This window comes from Macrobrachium rosenbergii, chromosome 51 (assembly GCF_040412425.1).
Source record: "Macrobrachium rosenbergii isolate ZJJX-2024 chromosome 51, ASM4041242v1, whole genome shotgun sequence".
In the NCBI taxonomy this organism is placed as follows: domain Eukaryota; kingdom Metazoa; phylum Arthropoda; class Malacostraca; order Decapoda; family Palaemonidae; genus Macrobrachium; species Macrobrachium rosenbergii.
In genome coordinates, this window is record NC_089791.1 from 45449494 (window position 1) to 45463161 (window position 13668).

Below are 13668 nucleotides of genomic sequence, written 5' to 3' on the forward strand. Positions count from 1 at the left end.
CTCTGTTGAGAGAATTGCCTCTTTGTTAAGCGAGGTATCTTTCTGTTGTTGAACAGATGACCTCCCTGTTAAGAGAATTACCTCTCTGTTGAGCAAATTTCAGCTTTGTTACAGGATTATTACCCTCCTCAAGAGAATGCCTTCTGTCGAGAGAGTTAGCTTTCTGTTGAACAAATTACCTCTCTGTTGAGATAATTACCTCTTTGTTAAGTGAATTTCAGCTCTGTTAAAGGTTACTACCTCCTCAAGCGAATGCCCAGAATGAATTTTTTTTTTTTTGTAGAACTAATCACCTTTGTTGAGAGAATTAAGCCCTTCGTTGGCTGAGTCGGTTGAGCTTCAGACTGTCACTCGATGGGCCGAAGTTCAATTCCCCCGACCGGCTGATGAAGAGTTAGAGGAATTTATTTCTGGTGATAGAAATTCATTTCTCGCTATAATGTGGTTCGGATTCCACAATAAACCATAGGTCCGTTGCTAGTGACCAATTGGTTTAGCCACGCAAAATAAGTCTAATCCTTCGGGCCAGCCCTAGAGAGCTGTTAATCAGCTCAGTGGTCTGGTAAAAACTAAGGTATACTTAACTTTTGTTGAGAGAAATTATTTCTGCGTTAAGCGAATTTCTTCTTGTTTTGAACTATCAATTTCCTTCGAGGGTTGAAAAGACATAATTTTAAGTATTATCAGGTTTATCCTTTGCTACTTTTGTTACTGATTCTATGGTAAATAGAATTCTCTTTCTAATGATTCTGTGGAAAATTAATAGAATTATTGTTCTGTTATTTATATTGTATTATTTTTGTCAGTTTCAGGATGTTAATATAATATCAGACTAAAGTGAAAATACAGAACATATACAGCAACAAGAAAAAAATATGTATTTATATATCACTGTCAAGTTCATAGTTAAGCTGAACCTTCTGTGCAAAAAACGCTCACGGCACTAGCCGCTTCATACATACACTTTAACAGGTTCACCAGCAGCACGCTGAATCCTCTAATGCACCTTTCTTTCACAATATTATTACTATTATTATTATTATTATTATTATTATTATTATTATTATTATTATTATTATTGTTAATTTTTGTCTCTTGCTGTTCTAACTTTCTTTTTAGCTAACTGTCTTCTCTTACTGACTGAAGTAAAGTATATTAATATTATTATATTATGATACTTACTCCGCATGGCTCACCCACATACAGAAAAACTTTCCATCTCTCTCTCTCTCTCTCTCTCTCTCTCTCTCTCTCTCTCTCTCTCTCTCTCTCTCTCTCTCTCTCTCTCTCGACATTCCGCACACCCACTACCTATTCGTCCATGTCCCCTTGAGACAATGGCACCCACACTTACTTAGCTTGTATGCCAAAACACTCTCATTCCTTCTGCTTATTTTTTCCACAAATTCCTTCGTGAGTGTCGCTGATTCGGTGATCATTGTAAAAGGAGGTTTTATTTGTTTTTTTTTCTGTTTTTGTTTGTAGATAAAACTTTAGGATTTCACTGGCTTCCCCTCCTCTCTCTCTCTCTCTCTCTCTCTCTCTCTCTCTCTCTCTCTCTCTCTCTCTCTCTCTCTGTTTTTTCATTTGATATATATATGTAATATATATATATATATATATAAATGAATATATATATTATATATATATACATATATATAATATATATATATATATATATATATATATATATATATGTGTATATATAAATATATACATATATATTATATATGAATATTTATCACATCACAGTGACATTTCATGTACACAAATGTTAAGCTAAAATTTCGTTTAATATCCAGTTCGCTCTACTTCGGGAATATCACCGGAGGGACATTATAACTGAAAATTATAGTTAGATATTTATGAGTGTATATATATACATACAGTATATATATATATATATATATATATATATATATATATATATATATATATATATATATATATATATATATATATATATATTGTATCTCTTGATGGAATTCTCTAGTCTAGAAATAACAGCATAGGGAACAATTAATTTTTGCTGAAGAATTTCGATGTAACAGTATGCTTTTTTTTTTCTTTGCAGTGAAGGAAGACTGCAAAACAGTATCTGTGAAGTCCTGAGTTGATGTTGCCCGGAAAACAGATTCAGAGACTGCCACCATATACTCTTTTTCTTCGCATTTCACCGATTTCGATGACCAAGATGATGATGATGCTGAATCTTACCCACCTCTCTGATAAGGTAAATAGAGATTTAAGATCGTTCTGTAAACCTGGAAAACTATCAAACATCGGCTGAAACAACAGTGTCTTTCAGCCACTAGCGGATCGGGGGGCGGGGGAGGGGGAACCAGGGCACGTGCCCTCCCATGAAAAATAATGATAAAATAGTAATATTGAAGATTTATATAATAATAACATAAATAAGAAATGTCAATATGGGAAAAAATAAAAAATCGATTAAAGATATTATGTATATATATATAGATATACATATATACACATATATTTACATATATATATGTATGTATAGTATGAAAATTGGTGCCCTCCCCCTTAAATTTTTCTGGATCTGCCAGTGCTCAGCTGATTTAATTTCTCGGAAAATGTTTCCATGAATAAGCCTCCTTTGAAATTTAATGGATGATTCTTTACGGTAACAGCGCAGCGGCTGCCACAACAATTTCTTTTACTTTTTTCGTTTTGGGAGTGTTTTCACGATTAAGCCTCCTCTGAAATCAAACGGAAGATTCTTTTATATTAACGGTGCAGATTTTACGTTACTGAAAGGTCGTGATTTACGCAGATAGAGTGGTTGCTGAGGGCATTTTGTTTAATGCTAGATCTTGGTTTAATGTACATACCATTCTTCTCTTGCCAAGTATGATGTTTACCTAATAATACATAACTGCACACGGGTTTACCAAAGCGTTCATTTTCACGTTGTAACCTTGTCATTAGTGTCTAGGTAGGTTAAACCGATTTTTGCATGCATCTGAAATCTTGCAGTTTAGCATGATTTTTAGATTCCATATTTCTTATAGCTTCATTTTTTATCACCCGTTGGAATTTGTTATGTTTCATTCCTTTAGGCAAACCATCTTCATCGTTAATTCCTCTTTTGGCATATCGTACAGATATTATTATTATTATTATTATTATTATTATTATTATTATTATTATTATTATTATTATTATTATTATTATTAAACGCCCCTCATTAACTTCGAATAACGTAGAATATCAACAGTTTAGGGTCAAACATAATGTTCAAGACGACACACAGAATCCCTTTCATAATAGTGTACTTTTCATTTCTTGAAATATCTCTTCGGTTTACTCTCATAAGTTCTCCATGTCCGTCCTTTGTAGTGGGTGCCAGTTCACGCGCGCCTGCGCGTAAAATATCTGTTGATCACGGGCGCAGTCCAGCGACACGTTGCTTTGTTATGGCGTGAAATGCCGTTCCATTCTGTGAGATAGGAAGTGGGAGTATACATCGCTTACGCCTTTTGCACTTGTCTGGCTCTCTTGTGTTATGTGTGGACGGGTGCAGGGAAAAGAAATTGTGATAAACATATTCTTCTTGGTCCAGTCAGGACCACCCCCCACCCCCGTAGCGGGTAGAGCCGTCAGTGCACCTCATGCGGTGCACTATAGGCAGTACTTAGGGTTCTTTGCAGCGTGCCTTCGGCCCCTTGCTGCAACCCCTTTCGTTCCTTTTACTGTACCTCCTATCGTATTCTCTTTCTTCCATCTTACTTTCCACCCTCTCCTAACAATTGATTCACAGTGTAACTACGAGGTTTTCCTCCTGTTACACCTTTCAAACCTTTTACTGTCAATTTCCGTTTCAGCTGAATGGCCAAAATTCTGTATTCATTTCAGTTCAATTCAGTTTGGACTAGCGGTGTATTTCCGCTTGTTCATCTATGTTAAGCGGTCGGATTCTTTGTTAGTTTCAAGATCACTCTTTTTTATAAAAAGATTTATTCACCATGAAAGTGAGATAATCATTTGACTAGACTAGACTGTAAATTCGAAACAGTCTTATCCGTTTCAGAACTATTCTTAGAAAAGTGTAATTATATATATATATATATATATATATATATATATATATATATATATATATATATATATATATATATATATATATATATATATATATATATATATATGACAGTATATACACACACACATGTATATATATATATATATATATATATATATATATATATATATATATATACACACATACACATGTAAATTGAACTGTGTTTACAAAAGAAGTGGCTTTAAATTACTTGTGTACCTTTATGATGCTTCATATTCGAAAGCTTATCAATGATTTCATAGTCGTCTTTAAATTCCACAGATTTATATTGGGCATCCATTTACTCTTTCCCCTTTATCCCAAATCTACTTCTTCAAGAGGACATTATCTGAGCCTTTAATGCGCACCTAGCATCTGTCTTCCCTATTTTTAATTATCTGATAATTGTCCCGTTTTGAACCGCCATTAGGGCTCGATCAAGGTAGAATCTCCCGTAAATTACCTATCCAGCAAAAACTCGAAGGGCGGCGAGAGATAAAAAGCTCTCTTAAATCATAATTACTGTCATTTGGGGAAATAACCGTTGCTGGGGATAATTTCTTTATTAAAGTCTTTGCATTGATAAAGATGAATCCCCCCCCCTTCCTGCCCCCCCTCCCTACTCCCAGAAGTTATTTTATCATAGTCCCCTTCCTCGCCCCTACCTTCCCTCCTAGGGCACGTGCAGCATCATTTTATAGAAAAGTGCGACGCGGGACAATGGCATCTTTCACGTCTGCAGTAGACGGAGATGAACAGATATTTCCAAGAGACGGTGGAGGTTCCTCTGTCTGTCTGTCTGTGTGTCTGTCTCTGTGTATCACTTATACATGAAGGCTCTTACTTAGTTTATCTTTCCCTAGTTATCTCGCTTTCTTACTCGTGGCTTAAGTCTCTCTCTCTCTCTCTCTCTCTCTCTCTCTCTCTCTCTCTCTCTCTCTCTCTCTCTCTGCCTGTGTATCACCTATACATAAGGGCCCTTATTTAGTTTATCTGTTTGCTAGTTTTCTCTCTTTCTTACACATGGCTTAGGACTCTCTCTCTCTCTCTCTCTCTCTCTCTCTCTCTCTCTCTCTCTCTCTCTCTCTCTCTCTCTCTCTCATCATCTTAAACGGAGGTCCTCCTATGGCCACTCGCCTCTTCTGATGTGACATTCCTCTTGTATCCCCGTAGGGTGTAGAACAGTTTCAGATCTACTCCAGGAAGACGAGATTAGGAAAATTCATCTTGAGGCTTTTGGGTAGGCTAACCTTTTTTTTTTTTTATCAAGGTCTCCCCAAGATATTTCTTAGTCATTCTCCGAAACTTATTATCATTAGGACTCGCACTTACAGGCAAGACCCTAGCCTTAAGCTTGCCCTTGAAGACATTGTCGAATTCATTTACCACAAGCAAAAATAATGAACCGTGTTCGTAGACGCCTGCTTCATCTGAGTAGCTGAAAGTGCCTCAGGGCTTGTGTTGGATTTACAGACTAAATTTCATGATTCACTCATTCATTATTTAATTTGGGAGTGCCCTTTCGGACTGTGAGAACTCACTCCTGGGTATTTTTTTTTGGGGGGGGAGTCCAGCTCACTTGTAATGATAGGTGTTCGAGGAAACCAGTTTCATTTGGCATTGAAACTAAGATTATGTGGTGTTCTATAACTTGGGTTTGTCATTGAAAACTTCGAGAACTCATATTAACCATGCTATATTTGATAAATAAAGGGTTTTGCCGAGTGAGAATTAAAAGGAGAAGTCAGGTTTCTCAAGACAGAACTGGAGTGTTATCCAGTAGCTGTACCGTCAGTGACAATTCAGTAAGGTAGAAAAGTAAAAGCCATAAGTTCGTATTATAATAACGCGTGGTTATTATATATATACAGTATGTATATATACTCTATATATATATATATATATATATATATATACATATACATATATATATATATATATATATATATATATATATATATATATATATATATATATATATATATATATATATATATATATATATGTGTGTGTGTTTGTGTGTGTGTGTGTGTGTGTGTGTACATACAGTATATATGACCCCGACTGGGCCAGGTGGGATTCTAATCTTACTGTGGGTCATGCATAAATCAAACACTCTGGTTCAAATTAACACAGCATATATATTCTAGAGAGACTTACAGTGGGCCCATTTCTATTGAGTTACTACTAATTAAGAGAACGCGACGGTAAAGGCCCTAGTGAAAGGGGAAATCGTGCGATTGCACCTGCAAGACACACCCGCCGATGCGAAAGGGAAGAAGCGAACTGGCCCCCAAGGGCACGTCTTGTGGCACTCCCTCGTTTTCTCCTACCTCCGCCGATCTACTCCCCGCAAGAGGTCATTGGACGATTCCTTCTACTGCACCTGAGGAACCAATCAGCGTCCAGATGCACCGAGGCCAAACGTCCGGCGACTTTGGGGGTGTAATGGCGGTTGTTACTATAGGCACCATTCATGCCGCTGTATGGCACAGTGCCTCTTTGTTCCCGTGATCTGTTCACGTGATCTAGGGACTTCAAGGTGGGGGCTGCTAACCCACTCCGGAGTGGATTATATATATATATATATATATATATATATATATATATATATATATATATATATATATATATATATATATATATATATATATATATATATATATATATATATATATTATATAAATATATATATATATATATATATATATTTATATATATATATATATATATATAAATATATATATATATATATATATATATATAGTTTATATATATATATATATATATATATATATATATATATTTATATATATATATATTTATATACACATATATATACATATACAAATATATATACATATATATATATGTACGTATATATGTATATATAAACATATACACACACATATATACATATATATGCACACTGGCATAGGGATGTGGCGATCTCCGGCTCACCTTTGGCAGGTGTAATCAACTTAGCGGGTCCATGGCTGAGTGACACATCACTCCGCTCACATTTGTCAGGGCCGTGGATCGCTCCCGACTTGCCCTCCACCAGCTCCCCCAGTTTTAAATGATTACCAGCGTTTACTGACCTCAAGAAAAGGCGCTTGGGGGTACCAGCAACCTCACCCATAGAGACTTACTAAGAAACTGGATGACTGTACCCTTCTAGTTCCAACCTTTCAGATAGGAAAAGACTTCACATGAAAATGCATAAATATATATGCAAGCGGATTTACATGAGTAATTGTGCTCCTTCCAAATTCATGATTTTAGCGAGATTGTCTGACAAGGCAGATAAGTATCTTGGCCGAAATGAACGCCGCTGCTATCAGACGCATAATATCTAAATGCTTCCTTAGCATACGTCGGATGATTATGTCAGAGTTGCGAAAAATACAAATGGCGTTTGTTTGAGTCTTGTGTGAGTCTTGCTTGAGTCCGCATACTTTGAGTACGAAGGATAAGAACCTAGATTACACAGCGAGTGGTATTTTTGCTTCCAGGAACTAGTGAGAAAAGAAATAAAGAAGAGTAGGAAGCGAATACCAGGATTGAATAAATAATCGGAGAGGTGGAGAGAACACGAAAAGTGCGAAGAAGGGTTATGGAGAAAAAATCCGATAAGTACAGATAAAAGAAAGGGAGCGAGTGGTATTTTTGCTTCCAGGATCTACTGTAGTGAGAAAAGAAATAAAGAAGAGTAGGAAGCGAATACCAGGAATAGACAAATAATCGGATAGGTAGAGAGAACACGCATATTGCGAAGGAGTATGGAGAAAAAGCCCGATAAGTACAAATAAAAGAAAGGAGCGAGTGGTATTTTTGCTTCCAGGATCTACTGTAGTGAGAAAAAAAAAAAAAAGAAGAGCAGGAAGCGAATACCAGGAATAGACAAATAATCGGAGAGGTGGAGAGAACACGCATATTGCGAAGGAGGAGTATGGAGAAAAAGCCCGCTTAGTACAAATAAAAGAAAGGGGGAGGCGAAGGGTCTGCTGCTGTCCTTTTTATTTCCGATTTTTGTGGTATCGATTATTCTCTTTCATTTAATCATTCGGCTGAGCACATTCCCTTGAGGAGAGAAACTAAAAAATAATAACGTGTAATCACATTCCCCTTTCCTCCCGATTGTTGACAAGTCGTTATGATGACGAACTGAACATAACGCCATTCATCTGCCGCCCTCAATCACATTAATATGGGCGTAGCAGGGGTGGGGTGTGGGTGGGAGATGATGGTGGAGGGGTGGTGGCGTTGGGTGTTGGTTTAAGACATCTGGAATCTCCACCATGGAACCAGTTCTTAGATTTTTTGTGTTGTCCTTTTTTTCTATCATTATCGGCTTTATCTTAATGTTATCTTTGCCTGGAACGACAGATATCCCATATAAAGAGATGGACGATGCCATCTTTGAACTTATCCTGAAGTAGACCTTTTAAAATTTTTTGTTTGGAATTTTTATTTTTCTGAGGATTAGGAAAAGAGACCATAATGTGGTTTGCTGAAACAGTGAATGTTGTGTTGCAGTAAATTAAAAAAGAAAATCTGTTTGTGTGGATGTGGTAGTTTTTTTTATATTTTGTTTTGAATGTTTATGTTTCTCAGGACCTAGGAAAAGAGACTGTAATGTGGTTTACTAGAACAGTGTATGACGTGTTGCACTAAACTAAAAAACAATAAATCTGTTTGCTTGGATGTGGTTTCATATCTGTTATAATACTGTATTGAAATGCATATAATCTATTTCTTTATTTTTATGTGACTTGCGTTATTGGTAGACTGATTTTGCGCCGGAATAAATACAAAGGAACAAGTGATTTAGGAAATATTTATTTTGATGTAGTTTAAAATTCGCATTTTTATCCGAATTGAAATTTTCGCATTCAGTGTTTTTATATTATTTGTCATTAACAGATGAATGATGTAAAAAAATTACGCTAGACTCTAGTAGACACTAGAAAAGAGAGATTTGAATAAGATGAATTTTGATCGATTAAGAAATAAGTAATTTGTTTGCATTTGTCTCAGATACAGTGTTTTCGTATAAACCTGTATATGCTCCGTATTTTAATTTTGGAAAGTCTTATATTCTTGAACAATGATTAGTAATAAGCAGTATAGAATTCCGAAGAGATAAAAAGACTGCGAAATAAAGTATAACAATAAAATTATAGTTCATCCACCCTTTTTGCAAAGAGAGAGAGAGAGAGAGAGAGAGAGAGAGAGAGAGAGAGAGAGAGAGAGAGAGAGAGAGAGAGATAATTAGTAATAAGCAATATAGAATTTCGAAGAGATAAACAGTCTACTGAATTTTGCAATAATCAGAAGGGATAAAGTATAAGAATAAAAAAATTATAGTTCATCTACCCCCTACTCAAAAGAGAGAGAGAGAGAGAGAGAGAGAGAGAGAGAGAGAGAGAGAGAGAGAGAGAGAGAGAGCGAGAGATCAGCAGCAGATATCCGTAATGGCTGTAAGAGGCACACATTAAAATTCACTCCTGTAGACGATTTCATGAATAGCGACTCGAGAAGTAGGGGTGGTGCAACTCTCTTTGTTGGCCTGTTATCAGAGTAAGGGATCCAGCAATCCTGAAACCCTTTCGTCTTCTTCCTCTTCTTCTTCTTCTTCTTCTTCTTCTTTCAAACTAGCCCCGTTGAATGGTGCCTCCAGGCCAGGGAGTCAGCGGCTGGATGGCGACTGGTAACAAATGATTCAGAGGGCCGAGAAATGAACTGCGTTTTTGATTCAAGAAAATGTCTCGAGTAATCAAATATAAAAGATGTCGTTGTTACAGTTTTGTCAGCAATATCGTTTTCAGCGTGAAGTGTCATTGGTTGGTTTAGTCCATATCGAATGAGTGATATATATATATATATATATATATATATATATATATATATATATATATATATATATATATATATATTGTATATATATATATATATATGTAAATATATATTATATATATGTAAATATATATATATATATATATATATATGTATGTATGTATGTATGTCTGTATGTATATATATATACAGTACGTACATACATACACACATACATATATATCAATATCCTGAATTTTGCTTATATATAAATACATATGTATGTATGGATGTATGTATATATGCATATACAGTACATAGATACGTATATATCAACATCCTGAATTTTGCATTTTGCATTGCAAAGAATTCCAACAAGATTGAAAAATAACCTGAAGGAATAAATTCATGTAGCCTCAAGTTGTGTATTCCACAATTCACTTTGAAGTAAGCAGCTGCTTTTTTTTATAGGACTCATATTTTAGACGGAATTAATTATACCAATCTTATTAAGCATTTGGAGCCGATGATTTCAAATAATAGACTCGTAATTGACTCACTGGTTGAGCAGATGAGTAATTCAATTATCCTCCGCACTCAGCCGGAATCATAGGCTGTTACGCCGCATCACATTCATCTCAATAAAATTTCTTTCAACTCTCAATGAAATGACTCCTCTACTCCCTTATTATGCTTTTGATTTACGAGGTAGTTGCTAGATCACTCTACTCAAGACCGCCCTTAATGCCTCGTTAACTTGTCATCATTCACCTTGTTGGTTTTACAGGAAGTAGGTCTTACGCCAGCACGGGTTCGAGCCTCAGGGCGGCCCGTAAGTGTTGTAAGGTGTTAAGGGGTGTTTCAGAGGTCTGGTGTGGACTTCTGGACTGCTTTACGAACAGAGACGTATCGAACGGGTTGTAACCTTTTATTTACAATGTTCTCAGAATATCCGTGATGGAGGAAGAATAAAGCACGCTGTATATCAGCTGTCAAGATTGATTGATTGATTTATGGCTACTAAAACTGGCGCTACAATATCTAGGTTATGGACGCCGTAATAAAATTAAATAGGGAACTAAAAAGATAAAAAAATAAATTTAAAAGGAGTTTTGTTGAGGAGGCCCGCCTCCCTAACAAAGATAAATAACTGTTCTATATTATAATCTTCCCCTAGAGAGGAACCTGTGTCTTAGATTCCCAAGATTGGGACATTCTACAGTAAATGTCCCACAGCCTGCTGTCAGTAGTGCCTGTGAAAAGAGACCCATCATTAATTTCTGGGTTGATATTTTCCGTGAGTGCGTTCTTATATTGATGATGGTAATGACTAGGAATTTTATAATTAGCACCACTTTTTACAGATTTGATAATCATTGGAATGAGGATGAATATTGACAGTATTATCTGTGAAGTAATTCGTCTGCAGATTGGTTACCAAGGCAACCATATGCCCAGCAAAACCAAGGGTTTGTTTAAATTACAAATGGAAAATGGAAGTGGAAGTTAAAACTGGATCTGGTTTAGCAATATATTTCACTGGCGATGAAACATAAAATAAGCATTCAGTTTATTTAGTGAGCAGATTTCTTTAAAGCTGTATAATATACCGAAAAATGTCTGACATTTGCTAAATAAAACAAAAACGTTTCTCTTTTGATGAAATACGATATTGGCATTCAGCTTAAGAAAAATAATTCTGTGCAGTTTCGAGAGGAAGTAAGATTCTGTTGTTGGAGATGACATGTACAGTATATGCAGTCTGTAATTGTGTGAGCCCTGAAACTGAAATGGTCTGTTATTATTGTTATTGTTATTATTATTGCTATTATTATCATCATTAGAATTCAGAGTTATTCCATAGGATACTCATTCAATGCTCATCTGGCCAGACGTAGTTTTTACTTAGATTTTTTTTTCCCGTGGCGAGTCCTCTGGACCAATGGTGTTTTTTATCGAAGGGATTATCATTAGGAACATTTGAGCCTTTCGTTGTTTTTGCCGTTGTTTGGAGAACCATTAGGGTTTTTATGACTTCACAAAGGACTTAACATAAAAAGAAATCTTAGCGTATTGGATTTCATTGGCCGTTTAGGGTCTCGACTGACCAAATGTTTAGATCGGGTGTCGTGGAATGACTGCCCCTGATTGCTTTCGAAAAGCCTCTTTGTCTTGTACGCGAGACAATCAGTTTTATTGCCGGGGATCATGAATTAAGCAGTAAAATGGTTCATTGTGGTGTCCGTGCGAGGTGCGAGATGAGATCATCGCAAGGTGTGAGGTGACGTCATGAAAGATCTTCAGCTCTTCATAACACTCATATTGCTCGGCTGATTGCCAATATTGGAGTCGTCACCTCTCTGATTGGTCTTCAGTCCCTCTCCCAAACTGTGGAATGGCTATGAGGTGAGTAATCTGTGTAAATTGAATCTTCAGGTGCTGAGACTAGCTAGATTCAGCCAGCCTTGAGCTGGCACGGGCTCTTGCTCGTCAGCAGCCCGTAATGCTTAGGACAGACTTAGATTTGGGGTGGAGTGAGTTGTCTCTCCCTCTGAAAAGGTCTGATGGTGGAGAGGGCTTCTCCAACATACTCTGCCCCTCCACCTATATGCGTGACAACCGCTGTAACACACTTCTGAAGTGCTGAGTCTATGTAAAATGAGTCTTGCAGGATAGGGAAAAGCCTAGATTGTGTGTGGGGTGGGTTTTGGGGGTTGGTTGAGCATTAGGTAGGTAGCCGCTCCCCACAGACTCTACTACGCCAGTGCGTACAGCTGTGTTTGGACAGGGCTTCTCTCTCTCATGTAGATCATGTTCCATCAGTGATCAACAGGAGTGTTATCTTGGGTCCTGCCTACTAATCTGTCTTACCTGTCAGGGTGTTTATCTTGGGGCTATGTGCCGCCCAGCTAATGGTTTCCCGAGGGCCCGACCCCCCCCTCCTCCCTCTCTTTCTCTCTCTCTTCCTACACCCCCCTTCCCCTGTGGGCCCCTGTTCTGGGGGCGCTTGTTTTAGTACCGGGTGCCAAATCATGTAGGGCCCAGACGCAGTTCGATGAGGAAAAAGAAGAAGGGAGAAATTAAAAGGGATTCTCACCCTTTTGTTGTTGTCGTTGTTGTCTTCGCCATTGTTGTGGTTGGGGTTGTGACTTCGTTGTTTTCGGTTATGTGTTCGAGTGATAAGCTTTAATTTTTGTCTCTCTTAGTCTCATGATAAGTTTCAATCCATTCAAAAAATTTTCCTAATGTAATATCAAGTGTGTTGTTCCCTAGTGGTTCCAGACGTCACAAATGTGATTAACTTTTCCCCCATTGATTGCCTGGTGACCGATAATCAAACCGTATCCACTCATTACACAGATATGAAGAATAAAGGTCAGTGGCTTAAGCATCTCGAGGGCTACTGTTGGCTCTGCGATAAGATAAGGGATGATGCCATATTAGTCACTCAGTCGGAGTGACGTCGTTGCTTTTGATATTGTCTGGATAATTGACCCTGAAATTAAACGTGGTTTGATGCTGGAGTCATTTAATTACAAAACATTGCTTCATTAGAATGTGATAATTCATTTTTTTATAATTTTTTTATATTTATAAAAGACATTGACCATTGATGCGATTATTTATGAAAGTCCCTTAAGCGTAGGGTTATATTTCTGGATGACTAATATTTAATATTAAGAACTTTTTATTGGTTATAGTTTTTTGTGCACTTGTAGCTAACGTGGTTGTATATACAGTAA